Raw genomic sequence first — 12,058 nt, 5'->3', positions numbered from 1 at the left:
AACACTTTTAGCACCCGGTGTGTGGTGTACGGCGCTACCACTCTGTTTGTGAAAACGTTTTTTTTAATTCCCTTTCATAATGGGGCTACGCATGGCCGTTTGAGCCTTCATCAAAGTGAAGGCTTTTTTTGCAGCCGAGATACGCACAGCATGCAGGGACGACGAAAGGACGCGTACGCACAGCATGCAGGGACGACGAAAGGACGCGAGACCCCTTTCCACTGGTAAGAGGTAGAGCATGTCAGCATGGAGGTGAGACTGGGTTGTGCCACGCAGGCGAGTGGCCGGCACGTCCATTCAAACGCGGGCGCTCTCTGCCAGTTCACACCGATGGATGGAACCCCTGATTGATTGGATCACTTGCATCGAGTGCTATGAAAAGACTGTGAAGAAGTGCATGTGGTGATTTAAATATAGATTGTACTAACAACAAAAAACCACAAGAGAACCTCACAAGCCAAAAAAGACAAAAACAAACGAGAATGCAACAATGGCTAATAGAGATGAAAATGCGAGACATCATACAAGTAAATGGAAATGGAGACCTAGAAGGCAAGCCTACATGGTCATCATACAATTCAAGTGCTAGATTAGACTACTTCTTTGTCGGTCGTGAAATTTTCAACAGGATTGTATCCTTGAATATCATACCAACATTCTAAAGTGACCACAAAATCCTAATTCTCTCGTGTTTGGGCCCAGTAACAAAGGAAAATGGTGAGATGTTCCATAAAAAAGTCTGGTGTGATGCCGTGAATGTAAACAAGGGCTTAAATAGACTAAGACTATCAACAAAAGAGAAGCCTGAATTAATAAAATCAATAGGAAAATGGGAAGCACAAACAATCATAGGCGTGGAATATGAGACGTGGCTCACAATTTTCAGAGAAAGAAAGTGTGCAAACAAAAAAGACAAAAGCACCCCTTTGCACAAATATAAACCTTAAATAGCTGGAAAAAAACGACAATTGGCTTAAGATTTGAGAGCTCTAAACAAACAAAAAACAGAAGAAGGAAAACTCAAAAGCAAAGCTTTAAAAAGAAGTTATCGGAACTGGGCCAAGTCACATAGAGTGCTTCTATTCCAAAAAGACTCTGAACTAATGATGATGGCCATACACAATTAAAACGCCAGATTCTTGTGGTCTCTACTAAATTACACAAACGTTCCACAAGGTTCGGAACTACTTAATCCTATCCATGAATCAAAACGGATACAGCATTTTCAGGAAATCTACAAAAATGAATCTACTAAGTGCGACGACCCACAAGAAAAAACTATAGAGAAATTCAATAAGAACGAAATTCTAGCACGATCACCAAGGCAAGTAATTTGCGCGCCCCAGGACCGGATGGTCTCACAAACGAAATTCTAAAACAGGCTCCGGAGGTATGGGCAGATATGTGACAGGTGTTATTCACAAGAATCATAAAAACGAGACAAATACCAAAATCATGGGTCACAGCAAAAACTATTCCCATACACAAAAGAGGAGACAGGTGGCGTCCGGAGAACTATCGACCCATATCTTTATTAGACGTGATCGGTAAAATCTTTGCTGGAAGACTATTGAAAAGGCTCAAAGAATGGATAACTCTATCAGGGAACTTCGACCATCGACAAGCTGGTTTTGTCGAAAATGTGGTCTGTGGATTAAATCTGTTGATCCTTAATTTATTGAAGGCAAAAGCCTTTCAAGAAAACCAGAAGTTGTTTCTTGCATCCATAGATATGGTAACAGCCTTCAATAGAGTGGATTGTCAAATATTGTGGGCTAAGTTAAAACAAAAAGGATGTCCGATAGATCTTGTGGCAGCAATTAAAGCGGTCCATACAAATACGTCGATTCAAGTGAGACTGGACCAAAAAGGAAATCTCTCTCATTCAATCCTGACAAAAAGAGGACTAAAACAAGGCTGCCCCCTTGCATCAGTTTTGTATAACTTTTACATCCTGGACATACAAAACGGCTTAGAGCTTCCAAGAGCCTGTTCGCTGAAAATAGGTGAAAACAAAATAGGTTATCTCTTATACACAAACAACTTAAATGGCTATTGGCCTACAAAAAAAGTTTGGGCCTTAAAGACATATGTAGAAGTGAACAAACAAAAAATCAATCCAGAAAGATCAGAGATAATGATAATCAAAAAATCAAGATCAGCAATGTTCAGAATGCCCACATGGTACATAGAGGACAAATTAATTCCATTAGGGAAGAGTGCAAAATACCTGCGTGCTATTATGAGTGCTGACTGGAATGATCAGCCATGGATTAACCATCTAATCCACAAAATGGATCGACTAACAGCACAAGCATTGATACTGAAAAGAAAATGAATACAGCGCTAAGAATGCCATGGGAAGCATGGGATAGGCTTGAGGACAGATTCTGGAGAAAAGTGTTAAGAATCCCGACATGCATACCAATGACCATAATAAGACACAAACTTGGATTACAGTCCATGCAAGTTCAAGTTGTATGGAAGGACTTAGCTACCGTCAGAAAAATAGTTTCTCCAAAATGCCCGCTCCAATATGCAATTCTAAACACGGAGAAAGAAAGTACACCATTCTGGCCACTAATTGAGTGGGAAAAAAATGCAATGACATCTTGCAAAATCTGAATGTATCACTAGAGGCCTTTGGTAATCATCCAAAGAGGACCAAAATCCTACTGTTGTCAATTGACTGGTCGCAAACAGAAAGCTCACAAACAACATCTAAACATCATACCTTGTCAACAAAGAACACCAGAATTCCAAAAAGTCTGCCGATACCTAAAAAAGAGTGCAAATCAAAAGCATAGACATTCACTTTCTTTAGACTCAATATTGTGAGAACAAAAACAATTCTGCAAAAATATGGTCTAGAAAACGACAGCGTATGTCGGCTATGCAATCAGGACGACAAATCCTTACAACATCTACTACTCTTCTGTTCTAAACTGGAAACAGAAAGATGAAAAATACTACAGCCGACATTAACGCCAATATGTGACCTAGACCCTGACAAATGGTGGGCAGCCTTGTATGACGAACCAAACCAAAGAACAGTAAGAGGGCTAGGAGTTTTTTTTAGAAATCATGCTAAGGAGACTGGCATAACCATGGAAAAGAGAACAGTGACTGTGGTCGCCGATCTAGAAACTAAGTCAAAGACCAAAAAGAACGAAAAGGGAAAAACAATGCCAAACCGGAAATCGATGGACAAAAACGATGAAAGGGCTTTGTGAGGATTTTGTAAATGTTCTTTTAAAAAGCAAAAGTTTGTGTTAATTTACGCTGAAAGATTTAATTAAAAAAATTTTTTTTTAAATAATTAAAAGTGCAACCTACAAATAAGTGTATGCATGTGCATATAGTAAACAATTACATCATAGTTAAGATGTAGAAATATTGGCTTCTACGTATTTATTCTTTATACTTTTAAAACTAATTTATACTTCTACAAAAATGACAGTTGGATACCATCTGACTGGCCTTACTCCCATTTTTTTAAAGAGAAATAAGCATCACATTTTTATTGTTCGAACAGACATGCAAGTAAAAAGGAAAGTGTCATGAAATAAAACAAAGACATTCTATTGTTCATACTTAAATAGTTCAAATCTTTTCACTGTGGTACACAGTTTTAAAATAATTATTTGTAAACTGGTAAGTCATAAAACATCTAGGGGTCGATTCATGGAAATAATGTGCGCCGAAAATTCCTGCGCAGAGGTGCCAAAACGTGCGAATCGCAGTGCAAGTGCGAAAATCGCAGGGAAACCAGCGCACATCGATTCATGGAAGTCCGTGCGCGAGAAAAACATTGGATGTGCACTAAAAATGTGCGCCGCGCACGCCGGCGCACAGGTCATCCAACGGCGTGCGCCACGGCCACTGCAAAATCGCACATAGCGCGGCGCACATCACAAAAGTAGGCGGAACACGGGTCGTAACACTTGGAATAGGGAACAACGCGTGAAAATATGGGCTTCACGGGGGAAGTACATGAGGCAAGTGCGCGGAACGCCCAGACGCTCGCCTACAACCCGTATTCATGGAATCGAATAGGGCAAACCAGCGCACGGTCAAAGACGCGCACAGGGCCAAACAAGTACACCACAAGAAAGCAGGCGGTAGCGCCCCTGCGACTGAAAAAAATGTGCGCCAAAATGTGCGCTAACAAAAAGCACCCATATACAGCCATGATGAATGGGCCATACAGTGGCCCTCTAGGACAAATGAGGTGCAAAGGGGCACCGACAAACATGGACACCCGCTGTGTGAAAAATAGCGTGTGCGCGTGTTCCTGGGTGCGCGGGAAGTTCCACACGCGATTGGCCTGGGTACGTGTACTTCTGGGTGCGGGGGAAGTTCCACACGCGATAAGCCTGGGTACGTGTACTACGGGGTGCGCGGGAAGTTCCACACGCGATTGGCCTGGGTAGGTGTACTTTGGGGTGCGCGGGAAGTTCCACACCCGATTAGCCTGGGTACGTGTACTACGGGGTGCGCGGGAAGTTCCACATGCGATTGGCCTGGGTACGTGTACTTCGGGGTGCGCGGGAAGTTCCACACGCGATTAGCCTGGGTACGTGTACTTCGGGGTGCGCGGGAAGTTCCACACGCGATTGGCCTGGGTACGTGTATTCCGAGGTGCGCGGGAAGATTCACACGCGATTTCAGCAGGGTACGTGTATTTCGGTGGTGCCGGGGAATGCTACACGTGATTTGGCCATGTGGGTCCTCCCAGGTGTTCCCTCTACACCCTCCACGGCCCCTGCAGGCAGCCCACACCACAGGGTACTAACCTGCACCCCTGCTCATGTCCCACAGGCAACCCATCCACCATGGCCATGCCCACCAGCCAACCCACATGTCACCTTGCACTACTGATCACCAACACATGTCTCCCATCACCCCCACCCCCCAGCAGTGCAGAGGCAGCCTCCACCAGGCCCCCACTCATGTCTCCGATCACCCCCACCCCCCAGCAGTGCAGGGGCAGCCTCCACCAGGCTCCCACCCATGTCCCCCTGCACCTCCACCCCCCAGCAGTGCAGGGGCAGCCTCCACCAGGCCCCCACTCATGTCTCCCATCACCCCCACCCCCCAGCAGTGCAGGGGCAGCCTCCACCAGGCTCCCACACATGTCCCCCTGCACCCCCACCCCCCAGCCACCAGGGGCAGCCTCCACCAGGCCCCCACTCATGTCTCCCATCACCCCCACCCCCCAGCAGTGCAGGGGCAGCCTCCACCAGGCCCCCACCCATGTCTATCACCACCCCCACCTCCCAGCCACCAGGGGCAGCCTCCACCAGGCCCCCACCGATGTCTACCACCACCCCCACCCCACAGCCACCAGGGGCAGCCTCCACCAGGCCCCCACCCATGTCTACCACCACCCCCACCCCCCAGCCACCAGGGGCAACCTCCACCAGGCCCCCACTCATGTCTCCCATCACCCCCACCCCCCAGCAGTGCAGTGGCAGCCTCCACCAGGCTCCCACACATGTCCCCCTGCACTCCCACCCCCCAGCCACCAGGGGCAGCCTCCACCAGGCCCCCACTCATGTCTCCCATCACCCCCACCCCCCAGCAGTGCAGGGGCAGCCGCCTCCACCAGGCCCCCACTGATGTCTCCCATCACCCCCACCCCCCAGCCACCAGGGGCATCCTTCACCAGGCCCCCACCCATGTCTACCACCACCCCCACCCCCCAGCCAGCAGGGGCAGCCTCCACCAGGCCCCCACTCATGTCTCCCATAACCCCGACCCCCCAGCAGTGCAGGGGCAGCCTCCACCAGGCCCCCACCCATGTCTACCACCACACCCATCCCCCAGCCACCAGGGGCAGCCTCCACCAGGCCCCCACTCATGTCTCCCATCACCCCCACCCTCCAGCAGTGCAGGGGAAGCCTCCACCGGGCCCCTGCCCATGTCTCCCTGCACCCCCACCACCCAGCAGTGCAGGGGCAGCCTCCACCAGGCTCCCACCCATGTCTGCCACCACCCCCAACCCCCAGCCACCAGGGGCAGCCTCCACCAGGCCCCCACCCATGTCTACCACCACCCCCACCCCCACCCCCAGCCACCAGGGGCAGCCTCCACCAGGCCCCCACCCATGTCTACCACCACCCCCACCCCCCAGCCGTGCGATTTGCCTGGGTACGTGTACTTCGGGGTGCGCGGGAAGTTCCACACGCGATTGGCCAGGGTACGTGTATTTCTGGGGTGCGCAGGAAGTTTCACACGCGGTTGGTGGAAATCCACATGTGCTCTGTCATCACGTGTAATGAGGGAAACACCCGCGCGCGTCATGTCACAGACGCGCTTACGCGCTAAGGGCCTTTGGTCCAATGAAATCGCATATGCGTGCTGACGTGCATACGCGCTACGGGCCTTTCCTCGATTTACACGCAGACGTGCAGGATTTTCACGTGACAAATTACTCCGTATCAAGCTGGCTACGCATAAGCACACGGAAGACCACGCTCCTGCCCACAAGGCCGAATTACTGCCCCCCAGAGCCCCGAGCATGCTCCTACCTGCCATCTGCTGCTGCCTGACTGCCTGCTGCCCACGTGCCCTGCCATTTGCTGCCTGCACATCAGCCAGGGGTGCTGTTGCTGTGACCACCCCTGCTGGAACCGAAGACTCCCGACTGGGATTCCATCGCTCCACAGCCCAGCCCCAGGACCCAGTTGCCCACCCACCCCTGCCTCTGGGGTTGTCATGTCGGGCACTGCAACATCTGGCACCACTGACAACCCCCGGCCAGAGAGGCAGAGGGGCACCAGCTTCAGTGCCAGGGAAGTTGGTGTCCTGGTGGAGCAAGTCCTGGGGCAGTATGATGCCCTCTACGGAGTGTGCGCGCCGACAAGGAAGGACGGACTCGGATCTGGACGGACATCGTGACTGCCATCAATGCGGAGGGGGTGGCAGTCCGCGACTTCCAACATGTCAAGAAGCGCTGGGAGGACTTCAGGTCCAGTACCCTGAACAAGGCCCGGCGCCTCTTGAAGGCAGCGGATGCTAAGGGGTGCCGGGGCCACTTGTCGGAAGATCAGATGAGGGTCCTGGAATGCATATCCCCAGCGCTCCACGTCCAGGTCCTTGAGAGGCAGACCCGTCTGGAGTCGAGCGGTAAGTGTACATGCATCATGATTGTAAGCTGTGCGTGTGGTGATGTGCCAGTAGTGTGCCGGTTGTTTGTATGGGGCCGAGTATGGGTGGGGGTGTACAGGACCGTGAGGCTAACACATGCGAGGGCTGTCATGTGTGAGACATGGATGGTGCTTGTGTGTGTAGGCTTGCATGCCAAATGCAGTTGTGTGGGTACACATGTTTGGATGAATGTGTATGTAAGTGGGCATCTTCGTATGTTGTTTTCAGCTGCATGTATCAGCACTGTGTACATGTGCATGTGTGTGTATTTGACAAGGGTGCAACAGTGATGCAACATGGATGCATGTGACAGCGGGATGTGGAAGCCTGATTGGCAGATGTGACATGGATGCCCATCGGAACACTGCGACAGTTGGCTGAGGTGTACACATGCATGCAAGTGTGGTGGTGCGCGTGCATGTGTAGTGCACTCCCTGTGTTGCATGTGATGTCTGGCTCACCTTTGCCTGCTCATGCTGTTGTATGTGTATGGATGGTGCTGGCATTTGCGATGTGGCTGTGGTATGGCTCATGTGTGCAAGTTGAAATGACATGTGTGTTGCCGATTGTGATGCCATGTCTGAGGTTTGCCAATGCAACTCATGTGCAACTGTCATGTGTGTATGTGTCCATTGTACAGTGCCCTGATGCCTGTGTTTTATTTCTCCCTGTCTGCAGCGTCAACTGATGAAGAGGGCGGAGAAGGTGCTGTGGAGCACAGCAGCAGGGGTCGCACCACCAGCCGGAGACGCAAGGCCCGGCTCCCCTCCCAGGTTGTGATCTCGTCGGGGAGTGAGGAGTCCAGTGCCGCGTCCCAGGCCGCAGCTGCCGGGGGGAGGTCCAAGAGGCGGAGGTCGGAGTTGGACTCCTCGGCAGCAGAAGGGGCAGCTGGGACCCCACAGGGCCCAACGGGGGAAGATGGCACAGAGTCATCCAGGTTGGTGGGGGGTTTGGTGGAGGAGGAGGCCGTGCAAGCAACAGAGACGGGGTCTGGAGATGGGGATTCCACTGGTGCTAGTGGTGCAGTGCAGGACCAGGGACAGGAGGCAGCACAGGTCGCCGCGGAGGTGCATGTGTGCAATCCTGTCCCTGATCCTGTCACTGCATCATCTTGCACCAGCAGGGATGCCTACGTCCAGACCCGTTTTCAGGCAGGGGATGAGCTCACGACAACTGGCCTTCCTCTGCCTGCGGGCGTGGCTATCCGGGTCTGGGTTGAGCCTGTCCTGACTGGTGTGGCGTTGCGTCAACGAGCCATGCGAGGTGACCTGTAGTCTTTTTTCATGAGGAGACTGCACGTCATCTCGAATGGCTCGTTGACCGCGTCAGCCTACTGGGACAGGTCACCCAGGCCGGATTCCTCCGTTTGATGGGGCTTGCTATGACCCCCTCCTCAACTGAACCCCCTATGCGCCAGTCGTCGTCCGTGCCATCTTCCCACCCATCAGTCACCTGGGTGCCCTGTGGAGCTGCCTCTGACGGTGCGGCCAGGCTGGTGGAGGAGGCATCCCTGCCACAGTCGGGAGTCGGACGTCCAGCAGGGGTGGCCACATCAACGACTGCACCCCAGCCACCAGAGGATGTGCAGGCAGCAGGAGGCAGTGCACGGTCCGAGGCGCAGCAGGGGCAGCAGCAACATGGTGGGAGCCATGATGGCTCGGGGCCTGCCACATCGGAGGGGCAGGCATCGGCCGGAGGGCAGGAGGACCCAGGATGGGAAGTGTCTTCCGTGTGGCAGCGGTTGGGCCACGCCATAGATGCGGAGCAGCAGCGGGCGGAAGAGGCACGGCTCACGATGGTCAGGGCGGAGAACTCCATGAGGAGGGCCCTGAGGCGTGCCGAGTGCCTCGAGGCAATCCGCAGGGAGTTTGGGGGGAACATGTGGACGGCCCTGCGGACCCTCGGGGCCATGGAGGAGGAGCGCCTCCGGGACATTGAGCAGGAGTTCGATGATGCCCTGGCCCGGAACATCCCGAAGTGAGCCATCGGACTAGCCTGCTGCCCTTGTAAATAGTTCTATAGTTAGTGTTAGGTTTCCTTTGGTTTAGCATTTTTTTTGGACCTTTTGGACAATGGGCCACATTTTTGTATATAGTTATTTTTTTTAGGTAGTGTTATTAGATAGGTTTCATTTCTTCGGTTGGGATCATGGACCCTGGATTGTTTATCTGTACATAGTTGACTTTTGGATTTTCAATTTTTATTATGATTTCGCCATGGAGCAATGGTTTTCGATTTTAATTTTCCATTGGATTTACTTTTGTGGACTTTGACTTTGGACACCTTTCCTTTGCATTATGATTTGTGGTTTACATTATTTCACGGACCGGCTGGGTTTTTTTTTTTAATTTCTATTATTGTTTGTTTATTTTTGATTCAATTTATGTTGCTTTTAATACATATTTTTTATTCAAAGTTCAATGTGTAGTATCATCTCATTGGTTTCATGCATTTCATGATATGGGTTTTGACATTCACTGACACCCATTGGGTGTATGTGAGGGACATGTGTTCATTTCCAAACTTGCAATTGGGCTTCTATCATGTTTTTGCCATTTCTAAGTGGGTGGATGCAATACTCGGGTGGGTGTTTGGCATTTGGAGGCTGACCATAAGGGCCAGGGATCTACATTGTGGTGACATGTTGGCTGGGGGACATGAGTGGGGGCCTGGTGGAGGCTGCCAATGGTGGCTGGGGGGTGGGGGTGATAGGGGACATGAGTGGGGGCCTGGTGGAGGCTGCCCCTGGTGGGTGGGGGGTGGGGGTGATAGGGGACATGAGTGGGGGCCTGGTGGAGGCTGCCCCTGGTGGCTGGGGTGTGGGGGTGGTGGGAGACATGAGTGGGGGCCTGGTGGAGGCTGCCCCTGCACTGCTTGGGGGTGGTGGGAGACATGAGTGGGGGCCTGGTGGAGGCTGCCCCTGCACTGTTGGGGGGTGGTGGTGGTGGTAGACATGGGTGGGGGCCTGGTGGAGGCTGACCCTGGTGGCTGGTGGGTGGGGGTGCAGGGAGACATGAGTGGGGGCCTGGTGGAGGCTGCCCCGGCACTGCTGGGGGGTGGGGGTGATGGGAGACATGGGTGGGGGCCTGGTGGAGGCTGCCCCTGGTGGCTGGGGGTGCAGGGGGACATGCGTTGGTGGGCGGTAGTGCAAGGTGACATGTGGATTGGCTGGGGGGCATGGCCATGGTGGATGGGGTGCCTGCAGGACATGTGCAGGGTAGGCCCCTGTGGTGTGGGCCACCTGCAGGGGCCGTGGAGGGTGTAGAGGGAACACCTGGGAGGACCCACACATGCAATTCACGTGTGGTGCTCCCCGCGCACCCCTGTAATGCACGTACCCTGATGGAATCGCGTGTGATACTTCCCGCGCACCCCTGAAATACACGTACCCTGCTGATTTTGCATGTGATACTTCCCGTGCACCCCTGAAATACACGTACCCTGCTGCTTTTGCGTGTGATACTTCCCATGCACCCCTGGAATACACGTACCCTGCTGTTTTTGCGTGTGATACTTCCTGCGCATCCCTGAAATACACGTACCCTGATGGAATCGCTAGTGATACTTCCCGCGCACCCCTGAGATACACGTACCCTGCTGCTTTTGCGTGTGATACTTCCCGCGCACCCCTGAAATACACGTACCCTGCTGTTTTTGCGTGTGATACTTCCCGCGCACCCCTGGAATACACTTACCCTGATGGAATCGCGTGTGATACTTCCTGCGCACCCCTGAGATACACGTACCCTGCTGCTTTTGCGTGTGATACTTCCCGCGCACCACTGAAATACACGTACCCTGCTGCTTTTGCGTGTGATACTTCCCGCGCACCCCTGAAATACACGTACCCTGCTGTTTTTGCGTGTGATACTTCCCGCGCACCCCTGGAATACACGTACCCTGATGGAATCGCGTGTGATACTTCCCGCGCACCCCTGAGATACACATACCCTGCTGCTTTTGCATGTGATACTTCCCGCGCACCCCTGAAATACACGTACCCTGCTGTTTTTGCGTGTGATACTTCCCGCGCACCCCTGGAATGCACGTACCCTGATGGAATCGCGTGTGATACTTCCCGCACACCCCTGAGATACACATACCCTGCTGCTTTTGCGTATCATACTTCCTGCGCACCCCTGAAATACACGTACCCTGCTGCTTTTGCGTGTGATACTTCCCGCGCACCCCTGAAATACACGTACCCTGATGTTTTTGCGTGTGATACTTCCCGCGCACCACTGGAATACACGTACCCTGATGGAATCGCGTGTGATACTTCCCGCGCACCCCTGAGATACACGTACCCTGCTGCTTTTGCGTGTGATACTTCCCGCGCACCCCTGAAATACACGTACCCTGCTGTTTTTGCGTGTGATACTTCCCGCGCACCCCTGGAATACACGTACCCTGATGTAATCGCGTGTGATACTTCCCGCGCACCCCTGAGATACACATACCCTGCTGCTTTTGTGTGTGATACTTCCCGCGCACCCCTGAAATACACGTACCCTGCTGTTTTTGCGTGTGATACTTCCCGCGCACCCCTGGAATACACGTACCCTGATGGAATCGCGTGTGATACTTCCCGCGCACCACTGAGATACACATACCCTGCTGCTTTTGCGTGTCATACTTCCCGCGCACCCCTGAAATACACGTACCCTGCTGCTTTTGCGTGTGATACTTCCCGCGCACCCCTGAAATACACGTACCCTGCTGCTTTTGCGTGTGATACTTCCCGCGCACCCCTGAAATACACGTACCCTGCTGTTTTTGCGTGTGATACTTCCCGCGCACCACTGGAATACACGTACCCTGATGGAATCGCGTGTGATACTTCCCGCGCACCCCCGAGATACACGTACCCTGCTGCTTTTGCGTGTGATACTTCCCGCGCACCCCT

The sequence above is a fragment of the Ambystoma mexicanum genome, chromosome 1q (assembly GCF_040938575.1).
Source record: "Ambystoma mexicanum isolate Mex_15411 chromosome 1q, UKY_AmexF1_1, whole genome shotgun sequence".
Taxonomy (NCBI): Eukaryota; Metazoa; Chordata; class Amphibia; order Caudata; family Ambystomatidae; genus Ambystoma; species Ambystoma mexicanum.
This window is presented reverse-complemented; position numbering follows the sequence as displayed.